The sequence below is a fragment of the Pogona vitticeps genome, chromosome 1, assembly GCF_051106095.1.
Source record: "Pogona vitticeps strain Pit_001003342236 chromosome 1, PviZW2.1, whole genome shotgun sequence".
Classification (NCBI taxonomy): Eukaryota; Metazoa; Chordata; class Lepidosauria; order Squamata; family Agamidae; genus Pogona; species Pogona vitticeps.
In genome coordinates this window covers 181,968,002-181,993,110 of record NC_135783.1, presented here as the reverse complement: position 1 = coordinate 181,993,110, position 25,109 = coordinate 181,968,002, and the positions used below count along the sequence as shown (strand labels likewise).

Genomic DNA, 25,109 nt, shown 5'->3' with positions numbered 1-25,109 from the left:
AGTTATTGCTAGATGTCAAGGGCTGTGGCCTATCCATGGTAGATCAATTTCTGCTCTTTCCTTTGAGCCCATACAATAAAAAGGCTTGTGTTTCCTTCCATCGAAGGTAATGAATAAGTGGACTTTCTAGCAAAGAACGGAAAGAGATGAGAAACTGCCCTGCTTACATTGTCTGCAGACACACAAAAAATGACTGCTTGACAACAACAGACGTGGCAGACAAAATGAAACAGGATGCCAAGAAATACCTGTAATTTTCAATTCTCACCTGCAACAGTAGCTTAATGGAACCAGCTCTCCTGCATAATTATCTCTAAGTAATTATTAACCAAAATAGTATTGCAACTGTTGAACTGTGTTGCTTGAAGCAAATATTATTCTTATTGTATTTAATGAAACACAATTCTAAGAATAGCAGAGATATGGATAAATACTATTATCTCTCCAGCTCAGGCATTCTAATGAAATCTTTTCATGAAACTAGATCGCCACACCTAGCAAGGTGTTTTTATGATGTAAAAAAATGTTAGTAAGTATGCTAGAAAAAGTGAATACGGGAACAGATGATACCTTTAATCAACCATTAAGAATATAAAACAAAAAAGGGAAAAATGAAGTTTTCAATGATAATACATCTTCTTGAAGACTGTGCACCAAGTTCTTGCAGGTAGTTCCAACGTGGATGCTGTTATTAATGTCCCAAATCCACATGGCTGAGGATGTTGAAGCCAGGTTTGCTTCTTAGATGGCGATAATGAAATATACAAGTTGTTTTCAAGCTCTTTTCCAGCTAGCAGTTTGGAATTTATGGCCCATCTCTTAAAACCGAGGTCAGGCAATCTGGAACAACCACCACCCCTTTTCTGTCTTTTTAAAAGTCAAAGGATTTCTGTTTGGCTACGGGAGTTAAGAATACGCAGGAACATGACCTGCCTCCAGCAGAGTTAGGATTGGGAACTTAGGTAAACCACTAGGGATGTGGTGTAAACTAAAAAGTGAAATCTGTCAACTGCACTTTTAAGTTTACCTGGATTTCAATTCTCGCTTGTCTTAAAGGGACTTCTACATACATTCAGTAGGTTCTGAGGTGTTGTAAATAAAAAGAAAGGTTTGGTATATAAGACAGTAAATGATCTGGTGGGCTAAGAACGGCTAATGCAGCTGTGCTTTTCCACTTCACCACCCAGCCGTTTCTCTTGTCATCACTCTCCATTAAACCTACCCCCCCTTTTCTAAACTTCTCCAGGGCTATACAGATTTCCAGCCTCTTGGGTTTTGCTGAGAGGGAGTGTGTGCTCCTGTTTAAATTTGCCTTTTTCTTCCCCTCCTTTCTTGTGATACTTGCTTGCTCTTTTGCCTGGACTTTGCCACTGACCTCACCTATTGGTTATTTTGGTGCTGGACAGGTCACCGTGGGACAAACTAGACTCTGCCACCATTCAGTTGACAGGCTAATATAAGGTATGCTAGATCTAGCACATGAGGCAAGGAGGGAGGATGGTTAGTGCTAGCTACACCAGCTACCTAAGACTCATTTAAAGCCATTAAATTCAGTGCTCAGAGTTCCCAAACTGCCACGATTCTACAGAGTTCCTAAACTACTACACACGCTCAGTGTTCATATTTAAAAATCATTCACCTCACCGTTACTCACATTTCAACAACTCATTAGATTATTATTAAAATAATTCAGATTATTTTATACTAACTCGTTTTTTTATTCTACCCAAAATGGTAGATAAAGTTGTGAGAACAAACTGGGCAACCCACAACAAATCTTTGAGGTATGCTAAGCTGAGTGTGACAGGTCCAACATGGCCCAGTTAGTACAGCAATCAGATGAGGGATCTGACACAAATTTACCCAGCCAAAGACCAACTGTCCAATCATTACATCATTCTGGCTATCAAGAACACCACCATACTCACATGTGGCAATTTTAATAGATTCTCTATAACCAAGTGCTGAAAAAAACACACACAGAGGTTTTAAAAAGAATATTTTCCAATAATCTTTACAGTGCAGTATTAATACCCCCTTTTGAACGTATTAATTTTCTCACAATGAACTCTCTAGGTCGGAGGTCGTCAACGACCGGTCCACGGCCCATTGCCAGTCCCTGGCTTGAGCCCGACCGGGCCGCCAAGACAGACCTCCCCCCGCCCCCCCGCACGCACTCCTCTTCCCACAGCTGCTTTGCGCATACGTGCTGGAGCTGGCGTGAGTCCTCCCTCACCCCTTCCCGCAAGCCCCTCCAGGCGCAAAGCAGCTGTGGGAAGGGAGGTTGTGCATGGGGGGCGGGGAGAGGTCTGTCTTGGCGGCCCAGCCCGGCGGCGGCGACCGGGGTTGGCAACAGCCGGGAGGGAAAGGAAGGCCTGGGTGCTCCGGGTGTTCTCCTCCCAGCAGCAGCGGTGGCGACGGGAGTGGGGGGTTGTCAAAAGCCAGGTAAAATAAAATAAAAATTAAAAAAGACTCGTAGGCTTCCGCCATCGCCACACACTCCCTCACCCCCTCAAGCATGCGCCTGTACGCAGGAGTGGGGTAGGCGTGCGGGTGTGCAGGTACTCCTGTGCATGCGTGAAGCAGTGAGGCGTGCACTCCCCAACCACTGCGCACGTGCATCGATGAGGGCAAGCGTGAAGGGCCGCCCCACCTCCCTCAGAGACTCCCCCGGTCCGCACTAGTAAAAACTTTGGGGAACACTGCTCTAGGTGATATTCTATCAAATTTAGCATAGAGTACAAACATGACAAAATACTATCAATTCAGGGTTAACATCCAAAGCCACATGAAAAACTGCCAACGTAAAGACCATTCAACCACAAAGGATGTAAAGTTACCTCACAAACAAACAAATAAAATCCTTAAAGGCCAACAATCAGTCAAAAGAAACTTAACACCAATATTTCAAAGTACTGAAGTATCTTTTTAAAATATATTAAGAATGTTCAACTGATATTAGAGTGGCAGAAGCTCTTGAGAAATGGAAAGTACTAGATTGACCTCTGTGCAGACTGCACAAAATAATTCCACCCTCCCCCCATTTTTGCTTGAAGTTGAAGCCCTTCTTCTGTAGATACTAGTCTAGAGCAGTGATGGCGAACCTATAGCACGCGAGCCATAAGTCGCTAGATCACCCCCAGCAGCCAAACCTTAGAAGGAAGCTGCAGCCACAGTGCTGGCCCCCAACGGGCCAGGATCCGGAGCAGCGAGTGCTGGCAGGCCGGTGGAGTTATAGGCAGTGGTAGGGTTGGGCACAACTGGAGGCAAATCCAGAGTAGGGTCTGGAGGCACCTCTGTTCCTTGGATTCCTCCTTCTGACGCCACTTCTGATGCCGCCACTTCCACTGCCACCACCACTCGGGTTGTCCCCCCCCCCCAGTTTGGGCACTCGAGCTCATAAAGGTTCGCCATCCCTGGTCTAGAGGCTCTACAACCTCGCTGAATAGCTTTTTCAAGGGACCTGATCTATTGCTGTGGAGAGGGAGGACCTAAACATCCTGATTCTTACACAGAAAGCTATATACAGCTTTTCAGATTTCAGCACATAATAGCATTTTAAGTACATTAGCAAATAGAGGCCTTCATGACAGTTATGATGATGAGTACCAGTTATTATTAACTCACCAAGGAATCAAAAATGGTTAATTCAGCACCTTAAAAAGTCACTGTGGTCCCATCAGGGAACCTGAGCATAGAACCTCAAGTTTGTTCTCATTTCTGAGGTAGTTCTTTTTTTTTAATTAAAATGGGCAATAATTTGGGTCATCAGAAAAGAACATTTCTGCAGAAGAAACCGCAGGCAATGTTCCAATTGGTGCTATTCACATCCACATACGCATCTTTGCCCTGGGGCCCAGGAAAAGTTTGTTGCATTTTAGAAAAAAAATGTGTTGTTTTCTATTTCCATAGTGAAGCAAGAAAGAAAAGGTGTGATTTTGGGACTCCTGTGGATTGTTCTACAAGGCACAGCATCTTCATAATTCTTCGCAAAACTATAATTCTATGCTGAGTTAGAACAAGCATGAATGAAAGAGGAAGGAAGTTCTTACTTACGCCCTTAGTTAAACAAAAAAACGATTATATCATCTTAGCAGCTGTGCAATACATTGGCATGGTTCAGACAGATTTTTTTTGTGTGTGTGTGAATAACATCCCAAAACAACAATTATTTTCCTTCCCTCTGAAAAGTCTTATCTGGCCAAGAAGCATGACTGCTGGGAATTACAACAGCCAGTTCCAGAATATGGGATATAGACATTCAGAATGATTTTTAACATTCAAAAGTTTAGAAAACTGTACCTCAATTTATTAGGTCAAGTCAAAAGAAGGGTTACAGCACTTGGCTCCCCAAATGTTATTAGATAACAATCCCCAGAAACCCTGACCACTAGACATGAAATACAGTATCATCTAGGGACTTAAGCTTGATAATCATTTAATCTAACCCAACAGCCTATTAACCACAGACCTCATACCAGTCATCCTAAATTCTAAATGATGTACCGTACTCGTGTTTTTGTTTTGTGAATAAATCTGTCAAGTAATGCTTTTTTAAAAGGGATTCAACCTATTTACAACAGCAAACATTTTTCAGTCCACAGTACAAGCTTTAGGTCCATGCTATTTAAAAACTCTGATACAAATTATAACTTTAAATAATCCAACAAATCCTCATTTGGGGGACACAGAACAAGGCTCATAACTCATGAGCGCCAGCCTTCTTTTGTTTGCAGCCATAAAACAGAAATGAATGTGTTATGGATATTAAACCACTGAATGCTGCCGTGCCTGAACCAGAAAAGTATGTTTTGAGTAAGCTTTCCAAACTAGAATTATGAGCCATGTTCGAATATAAGCAGTCAGGTGACAATGTCTTAAATGGTCTGTAAATGGTCTGCTATGCTAATTTTAAAATGCATGGCACACAGGCTGCATGCAGACAATCATCCAAGGCTTTAGGACAGGGGTCTCAAACATGCGGCCCGGGAGCCATTTGCAGCCCCCCAGATGATAGTTTGTGGCCCTCGCCTTGCCTGCCCCCCAAAGCGCCCACCCATCCTCTGCTGTCAAGAGTGAAAAAAAAAGCCTTGCCTTGCTCGCCGGCTCTCTCCCAAGACAGCACCTCTTGCACCCTCCATCCAGCACTGCAGCCTGCCAGCCAGCCCACCTGTCTGCCGGCTAAGGAAACTCCTGGGCGGCTTCCTCGGGCTCTTGCTCCGCTTGGCGGAAAATCTGATGTGGCCCTGCCTCACCCAGACTCTGCCTCCTGCGGCCCCCAGGTAAACTGAGTTTAAAACCCCTGCTTTAGGATGACGCATGAAGTTATGGGTGAGCATGGTGAGCACATACTCATACTCCTCCTCCTCCTCTCTCTCTCTCTCCCATTACACAGCAGCTTCAGCACAAACATCCTGGTTCGTATTAAGCCACAATTCTCTATTATGTACAAACTGAGAATTTCTGGCTTGATTTCAGTTGAACCTCTGGGCCAAACTACTTAGTACTGCTAGATAAATTCCTGGCACTCTCTCTTGGATGAAAAGACACTATTGTTAAACACAGATGCACAGATGGCCAAATAAAAAGCTGTCCTTTATTTCACAGCTTCCTGGACGGTCACTATACCAGAGAAGAACTAGTTGGTTTGTGGAGCTAGAAGATGGTTCTCCAATACTGTACCTGCCTTATGGATGTGTGTGTTTGATTCACCCTACATATACAGATGCTACAAGGTAGAAATGAACATATTTTATAAAATAAAATAGTTCATTTAACTGTATGGATGCCTTTTCTGACATTCTTTGAGAACATTCCAGTATTTAGTCTTCTACTGAATCTGTAGCATACATTGCTTTTCTTCTTCTCTCAAAAGGGTCCCTTCCATGAGCAAAGTTCTCTTTCCATTTATAGAACATAAGTAATGGATATCACTCATATTCATACCTCCTATTACCTGAACCAAGTGTACAGTATGTACAAATGCATGGTTATCTCATCAAATAGTTTTTCATCAGGCTTTGGACTGTTACAGGAATAGATAAACATTGTTTCACTAATTTATTCATGTATTTCTGTCATTATGCATAAAGCCACTGGTTTAACAAGCAGGCAGTGAAGAAACATGATTAAACTGAACCCACTATGGGCTGCTGCATCAATTTCGTCTCCATTTTATTTACATCATGTAAAAAAGGGCAGAGGGTTTGACCCCTGACATTTGCTCACTGTCAGAGGCATGTGCATTTTTCAACCATTGTTACAAGCAACTCCTGTTATACAAATTGTCATTTGAAAAAAAAACCAAACAACAAAATATTGATGTAAATTGTACCTACAGCACCAGAAGAGAAACAGAGAAAGTTTTTGTTGTTGTTGAAAGTACTGTATATTGTAAAGAACCTGACCAATGATCTTTTTAGCCCAGGACTGTCTACTTTGGCTGGAAGTAGCTCACCAATGTATTTGACAGAGACCTTTCCAATCCAGCACAATTCAAGTGAAAATACCAGGGAAAATTTACTTTTACCCTATTAGATCTTCCTCACTGATGTCCTTTCTCAGCAGCATGGATTTGATTTAAATCTTAAAAATCAGTTCGTATATGATTTTTTTAAAATCAATTTTTAAACATTTAAATTGTCAATTTTTTTTAAAAAAATCATTGTTTTTTATCCACTCTGCCTCCCAGTAAACAAGCTACAGTAATGTCCCAGGTGTCTGGAAAGAAGGCTTTCATACAATCTTACATGAAAATTAAAGCCCTCATTCAGTTTATATACATTTCTTAACCTTTCAGACCACAGACATCTTTAAAAATCTGACTCATTACCTGAAAAAAAGCACAACACCAACAAGACAGGATTCAAGAACACCAAATGGTCTTAATCACAAATATAATCACTTTTTGGCATCTTTTAGATAACGACTTTCAGGAGTCTTCTATCAGCACAGATTTTGCATGTTTACTAACAGAATCTGGGCTTTAAGGAGGCCTAACTGTTGGTGAGAAATAACAATCAGGATACGTGACAGACAACACTGTGTGCGTTCATAAAAGCAGGCAATTTTAAAAGAGAAGAGCCATAACCAAATTAAAACCATCTGTCCTACTTCCACCATTGGTTGACAGAGCATCTGAAGCAAGACAGTGCTTAAACTGCACCAAACAGAGCAGTCATAGCACAGATCTACTGCCAAATTGCTCTCCACACAAAATGCCATCCTTTTAGATGGTCCATGTCCTCATGAACTTAAGTAACCTCCAGCACACAGCTAAACACAAACAGAAGGGAGGCTCACCAGTGACTTCCCAAGACCAAATCACTTCCCACATTCTGCTCATCTCATCAGCCACAAGTCTGAAGACAGCCTTGCCTTCTTTGGCTCAGTTTCATTTTTTTGCCACAGAGCATGAAAGCAACCAGGCTTCAAAGGAAAATACATGCATTTCTCAACTACTCATTTAGTAATGAGAAACTTAATATGAACATTCTCTCTCTCTCTCTCCATCCCCCCATACACTCAAAGGGCAGAGTGTTATTTGACCTTAAATCTGCAATTTGAATTTGTTAGACACACATGAAAAACGCTCTTCAGGGTCTGCTAGTACCACCTCACAGTATTCTTCTGACCACAACTGAGAATAATCAATGTCTTCTTCCACAGGAAGAACAGATAATTTACTCAGGAAAATGACATAATTTTTAATTTAGAGGATTAAGGTTGGCAAAAAACACACATTGTATCCCAGATTAGCAGCTGATTTAACAAGGACCATACATAATTGGAAGGTTCCTCCAAATGTTGCTGAATGCTAACTTTAATTATTTTATTATTCTTTATTTATTTTATTTAAAATATATTTACCCCACCTTTCTCCTTTAAAGGAACCCAAGGCAGGTTACATAATTAAAAAGGCAATATTTAAAAGCTAAAAACAGTAAGTATCCGAACATTAAAAAAATAATTAAACAGGTATTATATTAAAAATGGTAATTAAAATCAATACTCAAAATACATTTAAAAGCAGCAGAGCAAAACAATCCATTCGAAAACTCCTCTCACACAGCCAGGCACTAAGCAAATGCCTGCCTGAAGAGAAAGGTCTTTGCTTGCAGATAGTTCCAGGTAAATTGGCAAAGATTAGGAATGACAAGAACTGTAGGCTAATACCATCCAAAGAGGCAGTGGTTGCCCATTCCAACCTAGATATTAAACCACAATGGTCTCAATCAAGAACTGATGCTTGCATATCCCAGGTGTGGGTGGGCGAAGCTTTCAGACAATCTTTTATCATGCACCTGTGTTCCCTTTTATGGGTCTGGGGGGCAAGAGTGGAGATAATACTGTCTTCAGTATGCAACCACCAGTATTTTCTCACTATCTTTTCTTTCTTCTTTCTTTCCATAAAATATATGTTAAGAAGGAAAGGTCAGAACAGCTGTGCAATGTCTTGGACTGTTAGTGGCAGAAGGCTTCTGATCTGCAAACAGCCAAATTACATCGGGGCTGGATTCCAGAAACTACTGGCAACTGGCATCAGGCGTCTTTCATTCACAATTTCAAGCGCCATATACTATCTCAAGTTTGGAAGAGCTCCTTCAAGTTGGATACTGATGACTTTTATATTTCAGGCTCTATCTAAATTGGATCCAGATATCACAAGGCAAGTTGTTGCCTTAATTAACCAGCTAAAGCCAGGGAAAATCTCTAGAAATGACTACACGCTTGCTGAATTCATTAAATCTAATCAACACTGATGGCCCTCACTACTCTATGCACTTTGTGTCATAATAAACAACACAAATGTGATTCCAGTGTCTTGAAAGAGAGGAATTGTGCTGCCAATATTAAAGGAAAGTCAGTTCAACAAGCTTGAAAATTTGCTTGCTGTCTACTTTAGGGAAGTTGCAGGACAGCTAAACTCCAGCTGTCCTCCATCTGAGCCACTTTCTGGAATCAAGGGACTTGCTTTCTGACTTTCAAGTGGGATCTGAAGAAACCACTCTATCCTCGTACATAATATGGTGCTCTATTATCTGACCAAAAAATATCTGGGGCCTCTGAAGGAGAAACTGCACCACTTTCATGGATCTGAAGGCAGATTCGCCTTAATCCCAAATGGGAAGCTATGGCAGGAACCAGAGAATGTTCTGGTCTGCCTAAACAAAGAAAAAGAAAAGAAAAAGTGTTCCGTCTCATTAAGGCCTCGTATGATAATACTCCAGATTACTGTAGATCATACAGGATCAGTGTACAGAATACATTCCCTTATAGCGATCTAAAAGACCTTATCTCTCTTTATGAACGCACCCAGGTATTAAGATTATCAGGGGAAGCCTTTCTCTCAGTCCCACCACCCTCACAGGTACATTTGGTGGGGACACGGGAGAGGGGCCTTCTCTGTTGCTGCTCCCAGATTCTGGAACTCCCTCCCACAGAAGGCCAGGCTGGCCCCATATTGGCTGTCCTTCAGCAAGCAGATGAAGAGCTCTCTCTTTAGGCAGGCTTTCCTTTAAATGACGGATTGACCAAGAGGATTTTTTTTTTAAAGGAGCATTCCATATTTTACTTGTATTTTCAAGCATTGTTCTTACTGTGGTTTTACTGAGATATTTGGTTAACATTTTTTAATATCATCATCGTAATTTATTATCTGTTTTTCAACTTTGTTTCTTTTAATCATCATCATCATCATCTTAGAGCTGCAGAGCTGGAAGGGACCCTTTGGATCACCAAATCCAGCCCTTGTCAAAGAGGCACAGTGGGGAATCCAACTCCCAGCCTCTGACTCTGCAGCCAGATACCTAAACCACTAAGCTATCCAGCAGTTTACTATAAGCTGCCTTGGAGTCTTTAAGAGAAAGGCAGCATATAAATATGTGATACATAAAATACTCTTGCCCCCACTCAATTTAAGTTCCATTTAAGTGATACAGCAAATGTCCTATCAGACTGTGATAGACACGCTGCAAATCTGGGACTAAGAAAGTGCTTTATGCTGTTGATGTGACTATCATATAGCAATCCTAACCTGGATTTAGTTATTACCCTGTTTCCCCATAAATAAGACCTAACCTGAAAATAAGCCCTAGTATGATTTTTCAGGATGCTTGTAATATAAGCCCTACACCCAAACTAAGCCCCAGTTAAGTGAAACCCCACCCTCCGCCACTGTGCAGCAACCAGAAGAAGATGACATGACTGTATTTGAATACATGTAGATTGTTGTACAGGAAAAAATTAAAACATCCCCTGAAAAGCGTTTTTTGGAGCAAAAATTAATAAAAGACCCTGTCTCATTTTTGGGGAAACACAGTATGTAAATTCTCTCTTTATGGTAGAGATACTGATGTAAAGAGTAATCATGAAAAATCCAAGATGTTGATGTCTGAAAATAAATTTTAGTCATGTAGCCAGTTCTCAGATGACTGCATGATAACCCAGATCAAAAGCTTCCAATATTTTTGGGGTAGGGAGTCTCTATGTCCCTGTAGATATGAAGGTTTTCAAAGCAAGGTTTTCCCTTCCTTTATGGAGCTGTGGCATGTATATCCAGGGTGTCTTTCACACGAGTCTCCAAGTTTGATTTCCACCTGTTTACTTGTTCTTTCCAAGATGTTCTCTTAATGAAACAATCCTACTAAACACTGGACAGTATCCTTGAGTAGCAAAAGCCTGCCTGGCACCCTTAAAGTTTTGACTAAGAATTTACATCTTAGGTTGGCTCTTTGCTTGTTACTATTATTTACCAGATGCTGCCCAAATAATAGCCAAAGGCCCACAAAATTTTTTAAAAGTCTTTGATGACTAAAAGATAGCAGGAAATGGGTTCAACCCAGCCTCGTATTAAAGGAAGTTCCACAGCCTGGAAGCAGTCAGTGAAAAGGCTCTCACTTGAGTCCTCACAAGACGTGCCTCTGAAGGCAGTAGAACAAACAAAGGGGCCTTCCTTAAGATCTTAAAACCTGCACAATCTCATATAGGGATGTGCAGGCTTCCAAACAGCCTGCATGCAAGCTATGTAAGATTTTATAAATCACAGTCAGCACTCCGAATTGGGTCCAGGAATGGACCAGTAGCTAGTAGAGCTGCTGCAGAAAGGGACTTACATACACCCTGTACTCAACCATAGTTAATAGCATGGTCACAATATTTTGAGCTAGATGAAGTTGCCAAACACTCTTCAATGGCACTGCAATGCAGAGTGTTTTACAGTAATCCAAGTGGAATGCAATTAAAGCATTAGTGTACACAGATCAGACATACTGAAAAAATAGGCGTAACTACCAACTAACTTTGATTGTGCAAATCTCCTCTTGGCCAGTGCTGAAAGTTGGGCGCACAAGCTCAGCAGGGCACTCTAGCTACGAACATGACTTTTCAGGGAAATAAACCACTATTCCACATACTCTGATTTCAACTTCAACTGGCCAGGAATACTTCTGTTTTGTCTGAACTTAGCTTCAATTGTTTTGTTTGCCCTCATCCAGTCCTCTACTGACATCAGATACTGGTTTAGAACCATATGACCTCTTTGATGTTAGGATGGAAAAAAATTGCAGTGTCACGAATGGTCTTCAATCAGTGGTCTGGGCCAGAATGGAATCTCTTGACCAGTTAAAAGAGGCTCTCTGCTAGATGACTTTGTACAGACCCAATGGAGACACAGAAGGATGACACTGTTGCTGCCACTGCCACGATGGAGTGGACGTCCAATGGAATGTAGCCTCTCCTTGGTCAGAGCTGATCTGAGATTTCCAGCACTGTTATCCTAGTCTCTCTCCCACTCATTTCACCACTGCCAGCTCTCTAGTAAACCATAAAGCTTGATCGCTGCATTCCATGGAAGGAGTTTCTTAAGAGCAACCATGTACAAAACCATGGTCATTCCCTCATTCCAGAGGTCAGCCTTTGCTTTCCAGTTGTTAAGTGCTGGCATTTTTCTTTCCAAAAGGTTCTGCATGGGTTATATTCAAGAGATTGAATTCATCTTAGAATCATTTTAGAACTGCTGAGCTGGAAGGGACCCTATTGAACATAGAGTCCAGCCCCTGCCAAGGAGGCACAGTGGGGAATCGAACTCCTAACTTCTGGCTCTACAGTCAGATGACTTAAACCAGGTGTCCCCAACCCCCGGTCCGTGACCTTGGTTGGACTGGTCCACAAAGACAGATCTCACGTCCCCCCACACACACTTCCCCCTGCACAGCCCCTTCGCACATGCGCGAGAGTGCACACATGCCCCCGTGAGCGCCCTGCCCCTTCGCATATCTGTGCGAGTGTGTATGTGCCATGCAAGTGCCCCCGTCACTTCACGCGTGTGGGTGTGTGCCCACACCCCCACGAGCAAGTGCTACTCCTTCACGCATGCGCGGGGCGTGCCCCCCACATGGACCCTGTCCCTCCCAACCAGTCCACAGTCTCAAAAAGGTTGGGGACCACTGCCTTAAACCACTGAGTTATGCAGCAGGAGTACTTTCCTTTATTCCACAATTTATATAAAGGAGCTCTCTAGTTAATAATCACTTTGTCATTGATTATTCTACCTGACCAATCCACCCACTTCTTTTCTAAATGTTTGTTATCAGGTAGAAATCCAGTGATGTCTTCAGCCATGACTACATTTCTACCTGTTAAAAATGGCACTAGAAGACAAATAGTTGATAACAGAGGGGAAGTTCCAGGGCAGGGAACTGTCATAATATTACTGTATTATAATGTACGTGATGATTCTATGTTTTTTTCTATCATGTTCAATATCCGTTTTGACTGGTCTGTTGACTGCCACATTGGAATTTATGATATGAACAGTTTGTTGGTCCCTCTCTCTTAATAAGAAAAGCAACAGAGGTTATGGTGCAGCCTTCCCTTTCATAGAGTAGAATGCTAGTTTTGATCCATGAAAGCCTGGCATGGTTTCTACAGCATACAGTAGAACAAGGGTCCCTAACCCCCAGTCCATGGCCCGGTAACAGGTCGTGGCCTTGGCAGGACTGGGCTGCGGAGACAGGTCTCCTGCCTCTCAGACGCACGCACAGATGCACACATGCCCACCCACGGATGTACGCCCCCCCGCATACATGCACGGACACATGCATGCCCCCCATGATGCATGCACACACCCCGCATGCATGCATGGATGCCCCCTGCCTCCCCACATGCACGCTAAACCGGTCCATGGTGCAAAAATGTTGGGGACCACTGCAGTGGAGGATTACTTAACTCCAGACCTAACAAGAAGGACTACTTCATAAATGACAGTGCTAGCTGAGTGCATACAAAGAATCATAGAGACATTTTTATTAGAAACCTGACCATAATTTAAGCGGCACATAAGAATAAAGGCTGTATTATTTCAGCACATAAAGTCTTTACATATGAACATACAGTATAATGTTTGAAAGTAGAGTCTAGTCATAAATAGTATGTTCTGAAAACAATGCCACAACTGGCATATGTATAAAATGCACTGCCATAACATAAATTAAAGTGATTTCTCTTCAAAATGAATAACTTACACACTAGAGTTACAACAAAAGACAGATCCTCACAGAAATGTTTCACTTTGGAGGAACCACCACATCCACATTTTATTTAAATTAAATACAGCTGGAAGGTTTTATGAAGTATGGATAAAAATAGGCTTCTGGCCAGATGACAGAGGGATCCCTCTGCCAAACAATGTCTCTTGTGAAACTACCACTGGCTCAGCAGTACTTGATCCATTCTCAAGAAGAGTTGTGGAAAATGCATCTTCCATGGAAGTTCTGTGGAGAAGCAAATTCTTTTATACCAATTAAATCCCTAAACCTTAACCAATCTTACAGAAAATAAGATTGTGTGATTAACATGCGAAGAGAAGGCACTGCTTTTATGTTTACAACAGTTGAATGGATGTTAGAGTAACTGTAGAACTTTCAGAGGAGAAGCAGGGTGAAAACAAAATCCCACCTCTTTCTGGGTCTGTAACATAAAGAAATCTTGCTACAGTATAGCTGAGATTATAATTAAAATTCACTATCTCATCACAACAACCCAACAGCTCTGACTTTTAGCATGAAACCAATAAGCAAACTGTGTGGACAGACTCCCTCCTGCCCTTCCCTCATGGTTCCTGCAATTTGCACAAAATATACTTTGTGCAGAACTTCTGTCTGTGCACAAAACATGCAGCTTTTCCCTTGTTTGAATCTAGACATGCACTTAGTAGATTTATGAAGTACAGCATGTGCATCATGTAAAAGCTGGAAGAGGAAACAGTTTGAATCTACAGAGGTGTCAAATTTCAATTTCATCTTGGGCGGCATTGGCATTATGGTTGCCCTTAAAGGGTCAGTTGTATCTGTAAGACTATATAAATGTATCAACTCTTTATCATATTACATATAATCCTCATTTGATTATTACTGGTTTTAGTAATAATGTAAGTAATAACTAGTTCTGAAAGTAAAAGCAATAATGTAAGTAATAACTAATTCTGAACGTAAAAGTTTATGATCAAAGACTAGAAATAATGGCAAGCAGATAAGAACAGGAGTGGGCAATAGTGAGGACTGTATTTCCCAAGGTGCTGTATCCTACCGAGGCAGCTGCACTTTCTGATTCTTCGCTGCTTGGAATGCTGGGATTAGAAGTCCCGCTAGACAGATTCCCAGCATCCTTGCGGAGTATTATGGGGGCCAAGTAAATGCCTGCATACTGTATACTGCACAGTAGCAGGCAACACTGTGAGGGCCATATGAAATGACTGGGCAGGCCGGATTCGGCCCAAAAGCCTTTAGTTTGACATGTGCACAAGAATATGTTGTTTGAATATATAAGAATATGATTATATATACTTCTACAGTTCTGGAACTGAACTGCTACTTTTGCTTTTACAATAGGAATTATTAAATGATACTTGAAAAAATCTCTTAAGACTAAGGACAAATTAAATACAATTTGTTAATTGGCGGTTTCATTCTTACGGAGATCTGTTGACAGGCGGTAGTTTTATCTCGTTTGCTACACCGTACCTGCTTTTAATGTTCACATTTTGTCACAAAAAGGAAAAATCTCTTGGTTTAAATATGACTACCAAAATACAAACAAAGAATACTGAGTACTAAGTTAAATCCAGACTTGTCCGTGATTAAAGTCCACAGGAAGTCAACATTTACTTATAATTAACATGTTGTTGATGTTTAGTCGTTAAGTCATGTCGAATTCTTCGTGACCCCATAGACCAGAGCACGCCAGGCCCTCCTGTCTTCCACTGCCTCCCGGAGTTGGGTCAAATTCATGTTGGTAGCTTCAATGACACTGTCCAACCATCTTGTCCTCTGTCGTCCCCTTCTCCTCTTGCCTTCACACTTTCCCAACATCAGGGTCTTTTCCAGGAAGTCTTCTCATGAGATGGCCGAAGTATTGGAGCCTCAGCTTCAGGATCTGTGAGAGTTGAAGGATTCTAAACACGATCGTACCATCTAGATTCACAGCCCATATCGTCTGGTGCTATTACTCTCAGCTTCACTGAGGGGGGTGAAATATCCAGCCTACCTGTGGCTCCCAAACTCTTCTGCCTGGTGTAGGTCTTGGATTGGGGCAAAATGGGCTGACCCCACGGGGTTTCCCAGCTCTCTCCATACCTTGGTTGCGTTCCCTCCATTGGGTCTCTCTCTGTATCCAAGTTTTATATTTCTTTCTTCCCTCTCTCTCTTTTGTCTCGCCCCAATAGGGTGGTTTTCTATATATCTGTCTCTTCCACTCTTTCTCGGCGTAGTCTCTCAGCACCTTAAATTCCACCCATTCTCCTGTCCAGAGGTCGTCCTCTATCAAATCCACTAGATCGTTCTTTTCCTCCACCTTCTCCCTCCAACATGCTTCTCTTTTCCCTAAATCTACCAACCGCCTTTCCTCCTCCTTTCCTGTTTCCTCTTGCTCCCCTTTTCCCTCCAAAATAGCACCCTCTCTCACTTCTGTCTCTAAATTCAGTTCCTGTAAATCTTTTATTAGGTCTGTCAGTTGTCCCTCATTGTTTCCTCTTAGATGGACAGTACACCTTTCTGACCACCTCCTGAGGGTGTTCCCAGTCTCACAAAGAGATTTCCAAAACTCTGGGGAGTTCACCAAGAACATGTTTCCCACAGGTGGATAAAAATCAACAATTTTTTAAAATCAAATTGATTTAAATTTTAAAAATCTAATTTTTAATTTAAATTATCAAAAAACTGATTTTTAAAGTTTAAATTGTAATTAATAAGAATCAATAAGAAATCTGATAATCTTAAACAAATTTCAGTATAGCAAAGAAGACAGCTGAAATGCTTAGAGGCAAAGGTTCTAATAACTTTGCTAGGTCAAAATCAGCATAATCAATTGCTCAAGAAAGTCATGTGAAGCTGATGCTAATGTTGGGAGCACCGATATAAGGTCCTGGAAACCCACCTATATAAGGAGACAAGACAGCATCCTTGACACCAGTTGAAACCTCTGGACAATCTCCAAGAGCTGCTTAAGAAAGTGTGCTTCCTAAAGTTAACCTTGACATCATGAAATTATGACTTGGTTGTGAGAGAAAGAAAAACTGTAATATCCTCACAAGGCAAAGGTGATGAAAGGCACACAAATATACCAGCATTCAGTTGCAAGTGAGAAACCAGAAGCAAACCAAGGATACAACTTCGACACCTCAGGAGAGCATGGCTACTACCTATTATACAAACTCATTTTTCTTTCCTTCATTCAATAACACAACGTGCCAACAATGTCTACCTAAATATTGGATGGGTGGAATTCAATCAACTCACTTGTGTTTTGTCTCCTATTGCTGCTGGACACCAGCTAAGGATAGTGCAGGATGTGGAATAGTGTTATTGTGTAGTCATACGTATTCAGCTGCAGTGGCAGGGTTAGTATTAAATACAGTGGTGCCTTGCATTATGATGTTAATTCGTTCCAGAGAAATCGCTGTAGAACAAAAACATCGTAAAGCGAAATTAAAAAGCCCATAGAAATGCATTAAAACCTGATTAATGCATTCCTATGGGCTTGAAACTCATTGTCCAGTGAAGATCCTCCATAGCACAGCCATTTTCGCTGCCCGTACAGTGAGGAATCCATCCCAAAAAAGAGCGGGGAGCCATTTTTTTTACCCGGTGGCCATTTTGAAACTGCCGATAAGCTGGCCAAAAATCGTCATTTTGCGAGAATCAGTTCCTGAAGCAGGGAACCGATCATCGCAAAGCGAAATTCCCCCATAGAAAACTTCGTTATAATGCGATCTCGTCATAAAACTGAGTGCTCGTCTTGCGAGGCACCACTGTATATCAAATTCCTTCAATGTAAAGAAGCAACCAGAAACAGGGGGTAAGGGGCACTGACTTTTGAGGTCAAATATTATAAATATTTCATTGGAAGTTGCCATCACCAAATAAGAGGGAGTGCTACCAACCTCACCCCACACTTCCCACAAGACCTTTCCTTACTTCAGTCAACCCAAACTCCAGCCAACAGAGGCACTTCTTCTCAACCATGATATTAAAATACAACTGTCAGATGTCATAACTTCCAATATTAGGTGCTGGGGCCAGATGTGGAAATAATTTTATCCTCAAGCTCTAAGCTCTAAGTATTAACGCAACAAAAGCATTTATCAGGCTACTGCTCTGTGAGAACCAATTCAAAAAACTGTGCAACATAGCAGTGAAGGAAAATGGGAGTGAAGAAATAGTAACGTTTTGCTGTTTAGACTCAAGATTCCATCTCTACTCTCTATTCAACCTGTTGTTAGAAGTGTTGGTTATCTTTATATTCTGTTTTCAGCAATAGCTCAAAAACCACCACCACACTTAGTATTTGCATTACTTCAAACAATTTACTTTCACAATTTGCTTCTAAAAAGATGTAGCAACGGCCATTTCTAAGATGTTAAAAAGGAATTAGAAGATCCATAAGCCAGTTTTAAATGCTGGGTTTTAAAAAGGGTTTTGATCCTGGCTTGTTAATTGTAGCTCCTAGAGTGACATGACAAGAAGTTACATTTAAACAATGAATCCTTTCCTACTTTTTAAAACAATGTCCGTAAGCACCATACTAAGAGTCATTATTTATTATGTATTTGATATCGTAAGACAGAAGATAGCATGTCATTACAGGATTCTGAGATCCAGCTTCTCCATCCAAGACATTCTGTCACCTATTAAATAATTTCCCACAGCAGTAAAATAATTTATATACTTTCTGGTTATACAGACTAATCTACCTACTTAATGATAAATCAAAATTTAATGGTTTATGTCAACTTAACCACAATAAATCTATGTGCAGAAGTATACGAAGACAAATGAAAAGTGTGATTTAAACGACTGATCTAATGACTAACAAAGATTTTCCTCCTACCCAACCCCCAACATGGAGACAAACATGTTTTTGTCGGCTACTTCCTGCAACCTATGATGCTGCTCCATAAAATGAAATGATGCAAGGTACTAACTAAAATTTATTATGTGATACCGGATGAACTTTCCTATAAATTTATTTTATGCATCTCAAATCCACCCAGCAGTTTTATAAAGCACTAAAATATAGGCAACATATTGACCAGGGTAATAAACTGTCTTCTAAGGCACCACCTACAACTTACTAGGTCAGTAAACCTACTCAGAAAAAGGAGATATTCCAGGCTACAACTATAGCACAATGATAGTGTGCTGTGATAGGGAACTAAAAGAAATAATTACAGACACTAGATGAACAAAAATGTCCAGGAATAAAAGACATCAAACAAGATTTTCAACAAGAGGAATACTTCATGCGCAATGTAATGTCCATCGCATCTAAAGAAACAATACATGGCTGTGTTCCCCTTACTTTTCTATGTAGAACTATTTGTGGCTTTTTCTAACTCATAAAGGGCATTCATGAAGAGGTGATCTACTTAAAGATAAAAGATCAAGAGGATCAATTTTAGAAATTGTTATTTTATGATCCACACTTGTGTGATCACCCCAAATACACTTTGGTTCTAGATACATACCTGAGCCACAGATAAAATTTATTCATAGACTAGCAAAGACATGATCATTAGCCACCACTGCATTGATACTTCTTTTTAGCACTGATATATTACGGAAATTACACATGCTCATCTGACAGCAATGGCTTTGATATTAAGATCATTACTGAGGCCATGAATCAGCAAGCGGAGTTTTTCCAGGTGGTTCACAGCCTCACTAATCCTGGTCAGAAATGGCCTCTTCCTGTTGATTTCACTGGGGATTAGTTCACAGATGTTTTTAAATCAAAAATTGAGGCCATCCAACATGATCTGGATTCCATGGTCATTTTAGCTAGACAGATTCGGACCACTGGCACATTATTTCCCTTGGCCTGGTTGTTTCTGTTTTATTTATTTATTTATTTATTTATTTATTTATTTATTTATTTATTTATTTATTTATTTATTTATTTATTTATTTATTTATTTATTTATTTATTTATTTAATTTCTATGCCACCCAATCTACCCAGAGGTCTCTGGGCGGCTCACAACAATTAAAGTTCAATACAATAAAAGATAAAATGATTAAAATACAATTAAAATACAATTTAGCCTGGAGCATTGGGGGATGTGTCTAGGGCGGGCACTGGTGTGTTGCAGACCCGAAACCCCTGTCTTAGAGCCTTGCCCATAGCGGCTTTTGAAAGCTGGCAATGGGCTCACAGTGACTGGGCTGTAGATATCATAAATGCTTAATTGAGGGAGGGTTATCTCCTTCCCTGTGTGAAGGAAATCATCATATAATCCATTCTAAAACAGTCAAATTTGGCCCTGGATGATTTAAATTACTTTAGATGTGGTGTCAATATCACCTTCATGGGCAAATTGATCAAGCAGATAGTGGAAGATCAACTTTAGACATTCCTTGAGGGGGACTGCCTAAGTCCATTCCAGTCTGGGTTCAGGCCATATCAAGGAACCAATTCTGGAAGAGACTAAGGTCCTGCTACACAATGACTTTTTAAGAGAGGCTGATGGGAGAGGAATGAACCTATTGTTGCCCCTTGATCTCTCAGAGGCTTTTGCTACCACAAGTAACGAGGGTCCAGCTTCCTGGGGCCAGACCAACCAGTCACAATTCCACAGCTGCATTGAGCTCCACTATGCCTTCCTATTGCTCCGTTGCTCGTAATGGATTAGCCAGCGTTTGACCTGACAGAGAGACTCGTCATTCCACCTTCTGCCAGGAGTGTCTAATCCATCACGAGCAACGGAGCAACAGGAAGGCACCACGGAGCTCATGGCAGTGGTGGAATCATGAGTGGTTGGAATCATGAGTGGCTCGTAATCTCCACCTGTGGGGGGGTATTTGTATATGAATACCCCCACCTCTAGTTACCATCAGTACGCTATCTCTACTTTACATCTACTGCAAGGGATGCTGCCTGGATATTTGAGCACTGCTTCACCTCAATTCTGGAAGAGACTAAGTCGAATAGGCTGCAATTGAACACAGACAAGATGGAGATACTCCTTCTGGGGAGCCCTTTGGACAGGATGGGAGATTGTTTCCCCAAGTTGGATGGTGTAACCCTCTCTCTTGATGACTGGACTCATAAACTGGACATATCCCTGGCCCTGGCCCTCTCATGGAAATCCCAGATTGCAGCAATGACCAGGTCAGCCTTTAACCAATTGAGTCTGATCACCCACTTACAACCTTACCTAGATGGGGATGGTCATCTTGAGGACTTTGGCACATAAGCTAGCGATCTCAAAGATTGACTACTGCAACACTCTCTATTGAGACTTCCCTTGGGGCTGACCTGCAAACTGCAGCAGGTGCATAATGTGGTTGCCAGGCTGGTGTTGAATGTAAACAAGTTCAGTCATATCTCCCCGGTCCCAGATTGCCTGTAGTGGTTGCCTCTGCTGTTCTGCGCCAGGTTCGAGGTTCTCGTTCTTACTTATAAAGCACTTCACAGTTTGAGTCCTTCTAGTTGTAGCACCATCCCTATGGAATGGGCTCCCAGTGTGACTGGCCCCCTCCCTGCCTGCCTTTAAATCAGGCAGTATACAAGTTTATAAAATGAATTAATAATAATAATAATAATAATAATAATAATAATAATAATAATAATAATAATAATAATAATAATAATAATAATAATAATAATAATAATAATAATAATAATAATAATAATAATAATAATAATAATAATATATTTGATGATAAATAAAGGAAGGCTTGGAAAATTTAGAAACTCAACTGGACTCAACAAGCCCAGTACCAAGACACAACAATTACCCATTGTTTGTTGCCTGGAACGAAGTTTCCAAATACTCCTGGAAACCAGGTTCAGCTAGCTGAACTACATCATTCTGCTATGTGCTGTAATTAATATTTACATGGCCCTATGACCAATGGGCATATCCCCATGACCGTCATATAGTCTTATGTCTGAGGAAGTGGTTTTGATCCATAACATCTTATCAAAATATAGCAGTTATTTAGGTGCCACAGCACATTTGTCTCTCGATTTTTTGTTTTGTTTTTGTTTTTGTCTGATATCTTCACAGAAAGCTTTCTTTACTACATAGTTCATGCAACAAATGAAGAAGCACAATTTGGTTACAGAGACCAGTTTACTTATAGTATGTTGATAATGCTGGTTGAACCACATTTCCAACTGGTTGAGATTTGTTTTTTCAGCAAGTTAGTACTGGCAGAAGGTCTGCTACTCAAGAGAGGAAAAGATGGACATACTCCCTCCTCTTGATTATTACTTTTGTGCTAAGGCAATGGATAGGAAAACCAGAGGACAGAACACTATGCGTGGGAAATCTGCTTGTTAGGACCATCAGAGTGAAATGGTGCAATTATTTGTAGGGTGCCAGGCACAGGGAATGGCCTTCCATCAACATACATTTCCCCTGGCAGATACTATTTTGTTACTGGGGCAGAAAATTGTCCCATGATCCCATTAACACCTGCTTCTCTTGCAAAGATATAAACCATTTTCCTTCAGAGTTTCTTAGTTGCATATCTGGGGTGTTTCAAACATGACTGTATAATATTTTTTAAAAACAACATTTTAAGGTTGCATTTTTTTTGCAAAGAAAAAGAAAAGAAAGCTGTTGCCTGCCCCAAACAAATATTCCAGTTCATGTGAACATGTGTGTTCTCCTCACATGGGTTTAGGTATTTGTAAATTACAGACTCCTGTGGGATGTGGGCATTTTCATACCTTGTAATATACTGAAATTTCTATTAGATTCAAATCATACCTCCCAAATCATTCATACCAAGCCTTTTTATCTGCTTGGATGAGGATTATTGGCCTTATTGTTCTGATAAGTTAACCAACACACCAAAATTGGTCTCTCATTAACCATGCTGCTTGGTCGGGTGCTAAAAAGCCACCAGCAATGAAGCAGCTCCCAACAACCTCCTCCTAAAACAGCTTGTTTCTTGGAATTTCTATTTGAAATCAGAGTGACATAGAGAGAAGGGCTGCATGCCAAGTGAAGCATGGCAAAACAATTAGCTCTATATTCTGTATGCATACCCATAACAGAAACTGGCACATTAACAGCGAGAACTGTTAAATTTAGCCACTGGAGGAAAAAAAGAAACACTTGAGACACTGGATTCTGATTCAGCATTTTTCCACATTCTTAAATTTCACCTCCCCCTTCATTTGCTAGAGCTTCTTCAACAAGGAAAGGGCTACAATTTAATATACAGTATTGTACTATATACAGATTAGTGAAACCATTCAAATAGAATACTCCTGTGTATTTTTACACATAGATGGTTTCATTGCACTAGGCCTTGGAAAGATAATTTTAGCTACTTGTTAAAATTTAACCATACCCATTTAACCTCAATTGAACTAGACAAGATAGTAATAATCAACCTAATTACACCTCCTTTGGTACAAAATTCATTTTACTCTGGCGGTTTTTCAGATTCATGATCAGGTTAATAGCTCCCAGTTCTTGCAGAACAGAAGACCTATGTAAAATATTTTCCTTCATACTTTGAATCACATGGCTTTGCAGAAATTCTAGGTTTTTATATGCAGTTTTAGATTACACAACTATGTTCAAAATACACTGGTGTAGATTAAATAAATGTAGGAACTGCATTCAAAAGAGAATACTATTTCTTCTCGCCAAAAACACAACAATAGGACATAACTGGGACAAATTATAATTGCCAGGCACACTAATGATCACTAAACAAAAATGTACACCCTCGAATGCTGACAGTCCTCCAACTTTATTCCTCTCATCAAAATTTTTCGCCATGTACTAGAAGTCTCTCTCTCCGTTTTAACCAGCTGTGCCTCTGAGATTCTTCGCTACTTACACCAGCCTACCAGCCTTGACCAGCTTTGCGAAGACATCCTAAAAGGAAACATTTATTTCACACCAATCAACACTTACTAGCCCTTGACATTCAGTTCTTAATTTGTGAAATGTTCATGAATTATTCCACACAAATCTGCATACGCTTGTTGCAGAGGGTCCTGCTGGTTCTAGCTCCACAGGGTGGAGTCCCACTGGAACTGACACGGTCTGAATGCCTCTGGATGTCGTACCGCACAGCCGTCAAGTTTATTTTGAAACCTCGGCTCAAGCGATCTTTGCTTTCCTATTTTTATGTTCAAATCATCTCTGCATATTTGACAGCAATCCTCGGGAATGCCACTGGGGGAGACTTCAGCTGGTGGGTGGGAATAAACCAGAGCACTACTAGACCAATCCCTTCACATAGCCTGTGCTTAACTGATTCCAGAAGGAAAGAGAGAGAGAGAGACAGGGTGGAGGCTGGACCCGCAAGAGATGTAGTGTACCAATAAACGAAAAGGGAGGCAATACTATTTTCTGTCGCCAAGCCCGTCCCTTTCCTCTCAGGCAGGCTGAAGGAATGAATGACTGCCTCTCCCCAATCCCCCACCCCACCCTCCAGCATTTCTTCCAGAGGTCCTTCCACGCCAGATCTTATTTCCACAGATTTACTGCATCTACAGTACCCAACAAATAATCCTACTCCATCCCTACACGCCACTATAGCGAAAGATCCCTCCAGATCGCGCTTTATTCCTGGAAATATTTTAAGCCACTCATCCCCCCCAGGGTGAAATGAGGTCGGGTTACGCTGGAAAAGAGGCATTTCCTCCCCTCTGCCCACCCAGCCGGGGCATCGATACCTCACTCCAACCGGGGAAAAGAGGAGGAAGGGGTGGGTGTCGTTCTGCGTGACCCAGAAATCAGGAACAATAAAAAGGAGAAAATCTTTCTCCACGCCACCCGGTCCTATCTTTCCTTTCTCTCTCTCTCTCTCTCTCTCTCTCTCAATGCAACAACACCTCGCCTGGGAGCCCGGGCACCATTGCGGGGCCCCAGGGTTCCCGGCCAGCCCAAAGGAAGCGGGAAGGCGAGCCCGCAAGCAGCAATTCTCCCACTCCCGCTCCCGCCCCCTCCTAGCCCGGGCTCAAGCCGCCTCGGGGAGCCCGGCGACGGCAGGAGCGGCAAAGCAAGCCCCGCGCCTCCCGGGAGTCCCGAAGGGCGGGACTCTTCGGAAAATGGTGGGAGAAGGTGTGGTGCTTCTCGCCGGCCTTCCCCCTCCCTTCTCCCGAGGTTTGGGCGGCGGCGGCGGCGGCCACGGAGGGGGGGGGGAAGGAAGAGACACGAAGCGGGAGCTCACTATTACGGCGGCAACGGTTCCTGTGGCTGGACACCGGGCGGCGGCGGCGGCTCCTCTTCCTCCTCGTCCCTCTCCCTTCGCAACGCCCTTGCTGGCTGCTCCGGGTGGTCAAATGGCTGGAGTGCGCGCCCCAGAGGCTCCCTTTCCCCCGCTGGTCCTCCTGCTCCTGCCGCGTCAAGGAAGCCCACAGCCGGACGAGGCTTCTCTCCCTGCCCCCCTCACGCTCTCGGAGCTCGACTCCGCCAGGAGGGACCTCCCGCAAGCCTCGGCCAGCAGCTCCAGCCGGCCGGGCTCTCTCCGTCTCTTTCTCCCTTGAAGCAGCTCACTTCCGGCGCGCAGGCCTCGCCTGCCTGCGCGCCCTCCTCCTCCTCCTCCTCCTCGTTTTCTTCTTCTCCTCCTCCTTTGCCTC

The 25,109-nt window shown here is 41.9% G+C and overlaps 1 protein-coding gene across 1 annotated transcript in view; it reads right to left on the bottom strand.

Moving 5' to 3' along the window:
- RAPH1 (Ras association (RalGDS/AF-6) and pleckstrin homology domains 1) overlaps nt 1-24,836 on the bottom strand; it is a 100,097-nt gene extending 75,261 nt beyond the window's left edge. Inside the window, 1 exon segment of the mRNA XM_020814481.3 lies at nt 24,701-24,836. The gene's annotated coding sequence lies outside the window, so the exon portion shown is untranslated.
- Nucleotides 24,837-25,109: the final 273 nt, after the last annotated feature.